At 35.0% G+C, this 10,614-nt stretch overlaps 1 pseudogene; it reads right to left on the bottom strand.

Moving 5' to 3' along the window:
• Nucleotides 1–10,009: 10,009 nt before the first annotated feature.
• Nucleotides 10,010–10,260, bottom strand: LOC101095328 (annotated as a pseudogene).
• Between the last annotated feature and the right edge of the window lie 354 nt (nucleotides 10,261–10,614).

Genomic DNA, 10,614 nt, shown 5'->3' with positions numbered 1-10,614 from the left:
CGGAAAAGTAGTAGTCTTTTCAACAAATGGTGCTACTACAAATGGGTATCTATACAGACATTGTTAAGAGAATGACGTCATGACGTGGAAAAAGTATCTGCAAAACACCTATCCGATAAAGGGCTTGTATCCAAAATATGCAAGAGATCTTAAAGCACAACAGTAAGAAAACCCACAATCCAATGAAAAAATGGGTAAAATATCTGAACAGACAACTCACTAAGGAAGATATATAGATGACAACTAAGGGTATAGAAGATGCTCTACCTCACTTATTTTTGTTAATTAAAAAAAATTAATGTTTATTTATTTTTAAAGAGAGAGAAGGAGCGACAGAGTGAGAGCAAGGGAGGGGTAGAGAGAGAGAGACAGAATCAGAAGCAGTTTCCAGGCTCTGAGCTTCAATACAGAGCCCGATGTGGGACTCAAACCCATGAGCCTAGAGATCATGACCAGAGCTGACATCAGCACTTAACTGACTGAGTCACCCAGGCACCCCTCTACCTCACTTATTATTAGGGAATAGCATATTTAAAAGGCGAAAGATTTATGCAATCTGAAGAGAAAACAGAGTATTGGGGAATAGCATATTTAAAAAATTTGGTACCACTACATTACCTATTAGAATAGCTACGACAACAATTAAACAACAGCAACAGTGGATAAACCAGTGAAACCTGACAAAACCACATGCTAATGAGAATGCGCGTTGACAGAAACTCTCAATCATTTATGGAGAGAATACACAGCCACTTGGAAGATAGTTCGGCAGTATTGTACAAAGCCAAACATAATTTCACCATGTAGTCCAAAGATCACTTTCTACATATTTATCCAACTGGTATATAAGCTTAAGACCACACACAAACCTACACACAAATATTTATAGCAGCTTTATTCATAATTTTCCCAGAACTAGAAGCAACCAAGATGTCCTTCAATAGATAAATAAATAACCTAATTAGAGAAAAACATAAAATGGGATACTATTTAGCAATAAAAAGGAAATTTGCTGTCAAGCAATGGAGAGATATGTAGAAACTTTAATAAATACTGCTGAGTAAAAGAATCCATCCTGAAAAGTATATTGTTCCATAGCATATTATTCCAATTACATGATATTCTAGGAAAAGCAAATCTGTGAAGACAAAAGAGATCAGAGAACGCCAAGCATTGGGAGTGGTTAGGGTGTGAAGGTTTTCTACGTAATGCACAGATAATTTTTAGCATGTGAAAGAATTCTGTGTGACAGTGTAATGATGGCTATGATATTATGCATTCGTCAAAACACATGGAACATTAGTGCACAAAAGGTAAACCTTAATTCATACACATTTAAAAGAATATTTGGGATGTTGGAACTTTCTGATAAGGTATCCATACTATGATAGGAGACTCTAACAATACTAAAAATGTGTGAAACACCTTCACTTAAGTTGGGGGGAAGCAGTGCCAATACAAATCAATTTGGAAATAAATAAAATCTGTAATATTAAAGACAAAAGGAATTTCATGTATTCTAGTTTATAAAATATTTCCAAAGGCTATGTGGACATGGGTTAGTAATTGTGATACTACTATACACATATATTGGAATTAAATTAAGTAAATGGTGGTGGATTGCGGGAGTTAATTCTCTTTCTTTTGTAATTAGATGCTACAGATAAGCAAGGCAATGAAAATAAAATGATCTATGTGGTAATGGATAAGAATTGAAAAAAAAAAGAAAAGAATTAGAGATATCACATGTACTCATGTTTTGCTTCATGTGGATGTAGATGATTGCATATAGAAATATTTATAATATGTGCCTGTATATTGGTTGATATGCACACTTATTTCCTTGATCTGTCAGATAAGACGACCTCAGAGAAAACACACCCCCAGCAACAAATGTAACACCCAGATCGTATATTTAAATAACAGTCTCCAATAAAAACAACCAGAAACAACCAAGGCTTTTTGGAGAAATATACTAAGATAAGCTTAAAGCAGAAAGCAAAGAAATGCTAAGAAGAACAAAAACATGCAAAAACTAACAAGCAAACAAAATAACAAAACAAAAACATAACTCACATTGATGAATCTGTGTTGAAGACAAACATGAGTCAACTGAAAGAGCTCCTAAATGACAAAGCTGGAATCATTTGAATAGTGTGAAAGGCAGAAAGAAACACACACACACACACACAGAACAGTAATTTACAGTAAAAAAGCTTGACAAACACTATTTTCAACAGGTATTCAAGGTCAACATCAACAATGATAAACCATGTTAGTATTTACCCTGGATATAATGGGGAAAATGGTATTTGACTTCTGTCTTCTTCTTCCCAAAATTCATAACCCCAATTTAATTATGACAGAAACAGCAAAGAAATTCCAATATAAGAGAATCTCAAAAATACCTGATAATTATTTTTCAATATCGTCAAGGTCATCAAAAACCAGGGAAGTCTGAAAAACTGTCACAAGAAAGAAGAGCCTAAGGAGACAGGACAACTAAATGTAAACTGCTATCCTGCATGAAATCCTGGAACAGAAAATAGACATTACCTTAAAACTAAGGAAATCTAAGCCTAATCTAAATCTACATAATCACTGATGAATTGATACACAAGTTGTTTTTAGTTTTCATTTTTAAGCTTTTATTTATTTCTCTTTTAAGCTTTTCTTTTTTAAGCTTTTCCAGTTAGAAAACATACAGTGTAATATTAGTTCCAGGTGTACAATATAGTGATTCAACACTTCCATACAGCACGCAATGCTCATCACAGCAAATGCCCTCCTTAATCCCCATCCTCTATTTCACCCATCACCTTATCCATATCCCCTGGTCGCCATCAGTTTGTTATCTATAGTTAAGAGTCTATTTCTTAGTTTTCCTCTTTTTCTTTCCCCTTCGCTCATTTGTTTTCTCTCTACATCCCACATATGAGTGAAATCAAATGATTTTTGTCATTATGATTTATTTCACTTAGCATAATGTTTTCTAGCTACAACCATGTTCTTGCAAATGGCAAGATTTCATTATTTTTTATGGCTAAGTGATATTTCATTGTATTATTGTATATATACATAAAACTTCTTCCTTAGCCATTCATCAGTTGAAGGACACTTGGACTATTTTTACAATTTGCCTATTATAGATAAGGCTGCTATAAATTTCAGGTGCAAGTGTCCCTTTGAATTAGTATTTTTGTATTCTTTGAGTAAATATGTAGTAGTGGAATTGCTGGTTCATAAAGTAGTTCTATTTTTAACTTTTTGAGGAACCTTCATACTGTTCTTCAGAGTGGCTGCACCAGTTTGCATTGCCATGGACAGTGCAGGAGTGTTCTCTTTCCTCCATATCTTTCCCAAGATTTGTTTATATTGCTAACGTTACTAAAAGGTGTGAGCATTCTAAAAGGTGTGAGCTGATAGCTCATTGTAGTTTTGGTTTGCATTTCCCTGAGAAGTGATGTTGAGCATCTTTTCATGTGTCTGTTGACTATCTGTATTTCTTCTTCAGAAAAATATTTTTTATGTCTTCTGTCCATTCTTTAATTGGATTATTTATTTTTTCACAGAATGAATTTGAACGTTTTCCTTCCTTTTAATTTTTTTAGAAGAGTTTGAGAAGAATGGGTATTAACTCTTGTTTAAGTCTTTAGGAGAATTTGCCTCTGAAGTCATCTTGGTCCTGAACTTTTGTTTCTTGGGAGTTTTTTGATTACTGATTCAATTTCCTTGTTAGTAATAAATCTGTTCAAAATTTCCATTTCTTCCTGATTCATTTTTTTTAAATTTTTTAAATGTTTATTTATTTTTGAGAGCGAGACAGAGCACGAGCAGGGGAGGAGCAGAGAGAGAGATGGATTCACAGACTCCGAAGCAGGCTTCAGGCTCTGAGCTGTCAGGACAGAGCCTGACACAGGGCTTGAACCCGTGAATTGTGAGATCATGACCTGAGCCAAAGTCAGATGCCTAACCAACTGAACCACCCAGGCGCCCATTCCTGCTTTGGTTTTGGTAGATTATATGCATCTAAGAATTTACCCATTTCTTACAGGTTGTCCAATTTGTTATATAATTTTTCATAATATTCTCTTATAATTGTATTTCTCTGGTGTTGGTTGTTATTTTTCCTCTGTCATTTGTGATTTTGTTTATTTGAATCCCTTCTTTCTCTCTTTTTTATTAGTTTGATTAGAGATTAATTACTTTTTTTAATATTTTTTCAAAGACCCAGCTCCTGTTTCATTGATCTGTTTTATTGTTTTTTAAATTTCTATATCATTTATTTCTGTCCTAATCTTTATTATTTCCTTTCTTCTGCTGGCTTTAGTCTTTGTTTGTTGTTCTTTTTCTAGCTCCTTTTTGTGTAATGTTAGGTTGTTTATTTGAGACTTTTCTTGTTTCTTGAAGTAGACCTGTACAGCTATAATCTTCCCTCTTAGGATCACTTTTGCAGCATCCCAAAGGTTTTGGTCTGTTCTGTTTTCACTTTCATTTTCGTATATTTCCATGTACTTTTTTATTTCTTCTTTTATTTCCTGGTTGACCCATTTGTTGTTTTGTAGCATGTTATTTAATTTCCATGTATTTGTGGTCTTTCCCAATGTTTTTTTGTGGTTAAATTCTAGATTCATAGTATTGCAGTCAAAAGTGGTGCATGGTATGACGTCAGTCTTCTTATATTTGTTAAAACCTGTTTTTTGGCCCAAGATGTGGTCTATCCTGGAGAAGTTCCATGTGCATTGTAAAAGAATGAGTATTCTGCTATTTCAGGATGGAATGTTCTGAATACATCTGTTAAGTCCATCTGGTGCAGTGTGTCATTCAAAGTCATTGTTTCCTTGTTGATTTTTCTGCTTGGATGATATGTCCATTTATGTCAGTGAGATGTTAAAGTCCCCAACTATTATTGTATTAATATCAATGGTTCCTTTAGGTTTATTACTGTTTTATATATTTGGGTGCTTCCATGCTACGTGCATAAATATTTACAATTGTATTATCTTTTTATTGGATTGTACCTTTTATTTTATGATGCCCTTCTTTGTCTCTTACTACTTTTTTTGTTTTAAAACCCACATTGTCCTATATATGTATTGCAACTCTGGCTTTCCTTTGTCCACCCTCTCACTTTCAATATGAAGGTTTATTTATGCCTAAAATGAGTCTCTTGCAGGAAGCATATAGATAGGTTGTGTTTTTTATCCATTCTATCACCCTTTGTCTTTTGATTGAGTGTTTAGTCCATTTAAATTCACAGTAATTATTGATAGGTATATTTATTGCAAGCTTTTGCTTGTTTTGCGGTTGTTTATGGATATTTGCTCTGATCCTTTCTTGTCTTTCCCCTCTTTCATGTTTTGCTGATGATCTCTAGTGATATATTCAGATTTCTTTCTCTTTTTCTCTTTGCATGCTTATTAATGTTTCCGGTATTCAGTTACCATTAGGTTTGTAAATAACTTCTTCTGCAAATAGTAGTTTATATTAAGTTGATGGCCATTAAGTTTGAACACAGTCTTTTCCCCTCTCCTATCTACATCTTAGGTGTATGTTATTATATTTTATATCCTTTTTTGGTGAGTTCCTTGACTGATTTTCCACAGAAATATTCATTTTTACGGCTTTTGTGTTTCCTGCTTTATACTGTCACTTATAGTCTCTCCTTTCCACTCAGAGAATCCCCTTGGATATTTTTTTCAGGGCTGGTTTAGTTGTCACAAACTCTTTAGTTCTTGTTTGTCTGGGAAGCTCTTTATTTCTTCTATTCTGAATGATAACCATGCTGGATAGAGTATTCTTGGCTGCAGATTTTTCCCATTCAGCAGTTGGAATCTATCATGCCATTCTTCTGGCCTGCCAAATTTCTGATGAAAAATCTCCTGGTAGCGTCATGGGTTTTCCCTTGTAAGTGAAGGACTTTCTTTGTCTTGATGGTTTTAAGATTTTTTTCTTCACTGACTGCTGTATTTTCCAAATTGAATTATAATATGTCTTAATGTGGGCCTGCTTTTGTTGATTTTGATGGGAGCTCTCTGTGCCTCCTGGATCTGAATATCTGCTACCTTTCTCAGATTAGGGAAGCTTTCAGGTATTATTTCTTCAAATAAATTGTTCCCCTCTTTTTCTTCTGGGACTTCTATAATATTAATGCTATTATGTTTGGTGGAATCAATGAATTCCCTAATTCTATTCTCATTTTGCATAATTCTGCTTTCTCTCTTTTGTTCAGCTTCATTACTTTCTATGACACTGTCTTCTAAGTCTGCTTCTCCTAGCCTGCTGTTCATTGCATCAATAGTGTGTATAATCTCATGTATTGCACTCTTCATCTCTGATCAATTCTTTTTTAACTGTTTTATCTCTGTGGCAAAGGCCTCACTGATGTCTTCTATTCTTTTCTCAAACTCAGTGATTGTTGCCTTAATTTCTCCATCAGGCATGTTACTTATATCCATTTAATTAAGTTAGATCTCTGGCCATGGCCTTCTTATTCTGTCATTTTGGATACATTCCTCCATCTTGGCATTTTGTCTATGTCTCTGCCTTCTTCTCTGTGTTAGAAAAGCCACATGTGTCTTCTGCTCCTGAAAAATGTCTTATGAAAGTAAATGCCTTATGAAGAAGAGGTCATGTAGTGCCCAGGGCCTAGCATTTCAGGGAGTGCCTCCAGTGCCTCTGCTATTGTGTTTTGACTGCTCTATTCTTCATTCCAGTCATCTGCAGAGGCTCTCCTTTTCTACTGTGAGCAGTGTTTAATATTCCCTAGCCTGAATGTGGTGAGTTTTAATTAACTGCTCTGTTCTGGTTGTGAAATGAGATGTGTCACCATCTGCTCTGGAACTGACACCCTGTCAAACTCTCAGGAGACATGATGTGGGCAGGGGGCCTGTGCTGGTCTTCTGGAGGAGGGGTCTGATATGCTGGGACTTAGCCAAGTATGACTGAGGAGGTCAGTTCCACCAGAGGGTAGATGTGTGAGGCTTGGTGTAAGCAAGTTAGGCAGCCAATGTCCACACTGTGCTACTTCTTGCAGGTGGCTCTGTGTTTATGCTGAGAGGTGGAGGAAGGAAATGGCACATCTTTGTACTGGAAAAGTGTCTCTACAAATGCTGTGTCTCAGAACATGCTCAAAGAAGAGCAAATAATCTTCCCACTGTGTGCTCCAGGAGCTCTTCAGATCATTGTTTCCATGCTGGATGCCACCCAGGTTGTATGTCTGCCTTTTCTCCAACAGTAGCATAGTGTCCATTGGGCTGTACTCCAGCCAAGTCCACTGACCTTTAAAACTCCAGGCTTTTGAGCCTTGGTGGTTGCAAGAATTCAGGCAATTCAGCCCCTCCCATTTCCCAAGCCAATGGCTATGAGGAAACGTTCTCCTTGTGCCTTCCCCTGTGAGCTCCTCTCTCACCCTTCTCCATCACCATGCCTCCTACCCTTCCACAGCAGGCAGGATTTGTTTCACCCTTAAACCACATCTTTACACTTTCTGCTTTCTTCAGTATGGCCTCTTCTCTCCCATTAGTGTTTTGTCAGTCTTCAGGTTGATTGCTGGGGAATTTATGATGATTTGATATTTATTTAGTTGTATTTATGGGACAAGGTGAGCCTAGAATCCTCCTACTCTGCTGACATTTCTGTCTCTCCAAATCTGTTTTTAGTTTTCTGATGGAGTAGGATGCTCAACAATAAAAGTTGCATTTAAGGTAGGATTTCTGAAGCATTTTAATTAATGTGAAATCCCCCCATTATCAAGAAAGTTGACCCATAATAACAAGGGATACTAAAACTTATTTAAAAAAAGCACCATAACTGTTATTACTTGAAGGATTAAACAATATCTTCAAATACACAAACCAGTTGGCTAAGACAAATTCATTCAGATCCACATGGAACATAGTTAACCTTGAATATGTTTCTACCACTTTAATTCTATCTATAAAAAGATCACTTTATCTTAATGCTAACAACTATATAGGAAAACTATCACTTTGTTTCATTTTGTTACACTGTATTCCATGTTACACTCTTAGTACATTATTTTAATTTCACCCCATTTTCATAGTACCACTTGCAAAGGTACTCCTTTAGTGTTTTTTTCTTTTTACATTCTGCTAATGGGATTTGCCAAATAAAAATTTAATACCCAGCTATTCTGTCCAACGCATACAGGTAAACCTCTCTGATTCAGTCTACTAGCCAGCAAATGTATGTAACATTATAATTAAGTATCTGAGAAGAGGCTATGACAGAAGATTATTCCATTTAATAGGCATTTGTTCTGTGTGAAATGAAAAATAACAATGGCCAAATATTTCATGAAATTCTGTAGATTCTGTTTTAGCCAACCTTTCTTAGCTCTTTAATTAGCACTGTGAAATCTCCTCTTATTTCTCCTCACACAAGGAGTGATTAAGAGAAATTGCTGTCCTGAAAGCAATCAGAATAACTAGAAAACCTAAAGACAAGTCAGGTCTATTTGACTGATTAAGAATTGCATATATATGTGCTACATAGGTTTTCTAAATTTTATTGTGAAAGTACACAATTCCAAGAGAAGAGGAAGGAGAAGGAAAGAAAAAAACTTTGCAAGAGACAAAGCAGTCAATGTTAACAAGACACTAATAAAAACATACTGTTTAAAATGTAATTGGAATCCTAGAAGGAAAGGAATACAGAGTAAACTTTTACAGAAAATGTCAAGAAATTTTCCAAACATCATTAAATCAATTAAACAAATATCTTAGAAACACCATGTATTCAAAATAGATTAAAAACCAACATATACACACATGAACAAACACAAATTCAAATGATATGTCCAGTACAGCAAAGACAAAATTCTGAAAACCAAACACAAAAAATGTTAAAGGCAATCATTGAAAAAAATGTACGTTGAGGTGCCTGGGTGGCTCACCTGGTTAAGCATCTGACTCTTGGATTCAGCTCAGGCCATGATCTTACAGTTTATGAGATCGAGTCTCATGTCAGGCTCTGTGCTGACAGCATGGAGCCCACTTGGGATTCTCTTTCTCTCTCTCTCTCTCTCTCTCTCTCTCTCCCTGTCACTCTTCTGCTCATCATACAGACACTCTCTCAAAATAAATAAATAAAAAATTTAAAAACGTACATTATTTACAGAGGCATAAGATTATAAAATATGTAAGATTCATTACTAGAGATAATGCAAGCCAGAAGATATTGGAGAGTCATCCCTTATGTAATGAAATAAAGAAGAAAATTCAACTTAGAATATTATACCCAGAGAGACTATCTTTCAGAACTGAAGGTGAAATACAGATTTCTTAAACAAATGAAAGGTGAGACAATATATTACATGCACAGTTGTATTAAAATAAATCTTAAAAAGTTTTATGAAAAAAGGGGTATAAAATCAGATAAAACTTTGGATTTAGACAAAGATATGTGGAGGTCTGGAAATGCTAAAAAAGAAGTTAAAGTTACAAATATATATTTTTACTTATTTTAATAGGTTTAAAATATAATTAAACTTCTAAAATAAAATAATAGCAGTATATTATACACATTTGCTTTCTGTCACAATGGAGTACTTTGCATTTTTTGTTTTATATAAATAGAATTGTCAAGTGAATTCTCTTATATGCCTGTTTTTTTCACTCAGCATAATAAAGATGGAATTTACATATGTATCATATTTATATTTTTATTGCTGAGTAGTATTGTATTATATGACTATGCTACAATTTTTTAATCTACTTATCTGTTAATAGATTATTACATGATTCTGGCTATTACAAATAAAGTTTCCAAGAACATTTCTATACAAGTCTTTATATAAGCAGATAAATAGCTTTTACTCTCTAGAAAAAATATCTAGGAGTGGACTGACAGTATGGTATGGTAAACACAAAAACAAGCAAACAGTTTTCCAAAGTGGAGGTGCCATTTTACATTTTCTTTCTCTTTGTGGGGGAGAGGGGTTGCTATTTATTTATGGTAAATATTCCACATCCATTATCCTCTCCAGTCAGAAGTTCACTGAAACATTGCCCAAGGCCTTTGCCAGTCCGAGGATGGAGTCATGTGACCCATCCATCCTGCAAATGGATGCACAGATATCGTTGGTTTTAAATTAGCTGGTGAACTTGCCTGTCACCTTGTCAATCTTGACCACATTCATCTGGATGGACGCGTCGTCCTTGGTGACGATGACGCGGTTCTGAAAGAGCATTTAGGGGGCAGGTACCCGTCCAGGAACTCACAGGCAATATTCTGCATGCACAGGCCACACCTCCTGCCACAGCCTCCAATGTCAGTGCAGAGAGACTATTTTACATTCTCACCAATAGTGTCTTTCAGTTCCTCCATATCCTTGCCAACCCTTGTTATGATGGCTTTTTTTTTCTTTTTCTCTCTTTCTTTCTTTTTTTTTTTAATTAAGCCGTTATAATATGAGTGGAGTGACATCTTATTGTGGTTTTGCTTTGGGTTTCCTTACTGATCAATGATTTGAGCATATATAAAACATACATTTATTGGAAATAATATATATGTTTACTGAAATCATATACTTATTGGAAATCTATACCTTCTTTGAAGTAGCTGTTTAAGTATTTTCAGTATTTTTTTCTT

The sequence above is a fragment of the Felis catus genome, chromosome A2 (assembly GCF_018350175.1).
Source record: "Felis catus isolate Fca126 chromosome A2, F.catus_Fca126_mat1.0, whole genome shotgun sequence".
Taxonomy (NCBI): domain Eukaryota; kingdom Metazoa; phylum Chordata; class Mammalia; order Carnivora; family Felidae; genus Felis; species Felis catus.
This window is presented reverse-complemented; position numbering and strand designations above follow the sequence as displayed.